Below are 2,716 nucleotides of genomic sequence, written 5' to 3' on the forward strand. Positions count from 1 at the left end.
CATGGCAATGTATCTCGGAATGGCTATGGAAATGCCATAATAGGGAGGTATGGTGGCTGTTTTGAGGAAGGTATAAGGAGGTTTATGTGTGATAGAGCGTATCGTATAACGGGGTTTGGATGCACCGGCGAAGTTTGCACCAACTCTCAAGCTGAGAAAGGGCAATGCACGGTACCGAAGAGGCTAGCAATGATGGAAAGATAAAAGTGCGTACAATCCATGGACTCAACATTAGTCATAAAGAACTCACATACTTATTGCAAAAATCTACAAGTCATCAAAAACCAAGCACTATGCGCATGCTCCTAGGGGGGAGGTTGGTAGGAGTTAACCATCGCGCGCCCCCGACCTCTACACAAGGGAAAGCAATCAAAAGAGCACCTCATGCAATAAATTTGTTACACAACTTTTACCATACGTGCATGCTAAGGGACTTGCTAACTTCAACACAAGCATTCTTTAAATTCATAATTACCCAACTATCATGACTCTAATGTCATTACCTCCATATCTCAAAACAATTATCAAGTATCAAATTGATCATATCATCCAATTCACTTTTATGATAGTTTTTATTATACCCAACTTGGATGCCCATCATTCTAGGACTAATTTTATAACCATAGCAAATACCATGGTGTTATAATAGGCTCTCAAAATAATATAAGTGAAGCATGAGATATCAACAATTTTTTCAAAATTAAGCCACCGCCGTGCTCTAAAAGATATAAGTGAAGCACTAGAGCAAAAATTATCTAGCTCAAAAGATATAAGTGAAGCACATAGAGTATTCTAATAAATTCCAATCAAGTGGGATTCTCCCAAAAGGTGTGTATAGAAAGGATGATTGTGGTAAACTAAAAAGCAAAGACTAATATAATACACGATGCTCCAAGCAAAACACATATCATGTGGCGAATAAAAATATAGCTCCAAGTAAAGTTACCAATGAACCAAGACGAAAGAGGGGATGCCTTCCGGGGACATCCCCAAGCTTAGGATTTTGGCTATTCTTGAATATCTTGGGGTGCCATGGGCATCCCCAATCTTAGGCTCTTGCCACTCCTTATTCCATAGTCCATCAAATCTTAACCCAAAACTTGAAAACTTTACAACACAAAACTCAACAGGAAATCTCATAAGCTCTGTTAGTGAAAGAAAGAAAAACCACCACATAAGGTACTGTAATGAACTCATTATTTATTTATATTGGTGTTAAACCTACTGTATTCCAAGTTCTCTATGGTTCGTACCCATATATATTAGCCATAGATGCATCAAAATAAGCAAACAACACAAGAAAAGCAGAATCTGTCAAAAACAGAACAGTCTGTAGCAATCTGTAACTTTAGGTTACTTATGGAACTCCAAAAATCCTACCAAAATAGGAAGTTTTAGGAAATTTGTCTATTGATATACAGCAAAAAGAATCAATGCAAAATCACGTTTCTGTAATTTATTGAATTTTTTCTCGTGAGCACAAAGTTTCTGTTTTTCTGCAGAATCAAATTAGCTATCACCATAGGTTATCCTATAGGTTCTACTTGGCACAAACACTAAATAAAACATGAAAACATATCTAAACAGAACGTAGATGCAAAATTTATTACTAAACAGGAACAAAAACAAAAAACACAAATAAAATTGGGTTGCCTCCCAACTAGCGCTATCGTTTAACGCCCCTAGCTAGGCATTGATAATTTTAATGATGCTCACATGAAAGACAAGAATTGAAGCGCAAAGAGAGCATCATGAAACACGTGGCAAATACATCTAAGTCTAACATACTTCCTATGCATAGGCATATTATAAGAAAACAAATTATCATAGCAATCAAAAACTAGCATATGCAAGGAAGCGAAAAGAAACAATAGAAATTTCAACATAACGAGAGGTAATTTATTAGCATGAAAATTTCTACAACCATATTTTCCTCTCTCATAATAATTACATGCGGGATCATAAGAAAATTCAACAAAATAGCTATCACATAAAATATTTTCAACATGATCCACATGCATGCAAAGTTGGCACTCTTCCAAAATAATGGGATTAACATTAACTAAAGTCATGACCTCTCCAAACCCACTTTTATCAAAAATTTCATAAGATTGATCAAAATCCAAATATGTGGGATATAAAGTTGACACTCTTCCAAACCCACTTTCAATATTACTCCAAGCATCATTATCAATCTCATATTCATCATGGGGGTTAAATAAATTTTCAAGATCAAAAGAAGAATCACCCCAATCATGATCGTTGCAACAAGTAGTAGACATAGCAAAACTAGCATCCCCAAGCTTAGGGTTTTGCATATTATTAGCACAATTGACATCAAGAGAATTTAGAATAACATCATTGCAATCATGCTTTTCATTGAAGGAGCTACCAAGTATGGGTGCAATAGCAACGATCTCATGTTTAACATAAGGAACTATAGCAAATTCCTCTCCATAAATATTGGCATCTTGGCCACAAGAATAGAAAGCATCATGTTCATCAAGGAATATTTCAATCAAATCATTGGAATCATAATTATCTATAGGTTCATGCATATCATTATTTTCTCCCAAAGCAATGGTCATTCTTTAAATAAATTCTTTGACATGGACATTATGAGCATAGTTTTCATAGCAATATTTAACTATGTAAAAAATTTTAGATTCGTAGAGAGTAATATCATATTTTTCAACCAAAGAAGCAACTTCATAAG

The sequence above is a fragment of the Triticum dicoccoides genome, chromosome 5B (assembly GCF_002162155.2).
Source record: "Triticum dicoccoides isolate Atlit2015 ecotype Zavitan chromosome 5B, WEW_v2.0, whole genome shotgun sequence".
NCBI classification, from domain to species: domain Eukaryota; kingdom Viridiplantae; phylum Streptophyta; class Magnoliopsida; order Poales; family Poaceae; genus Triticum; species Triticum dicoccoides.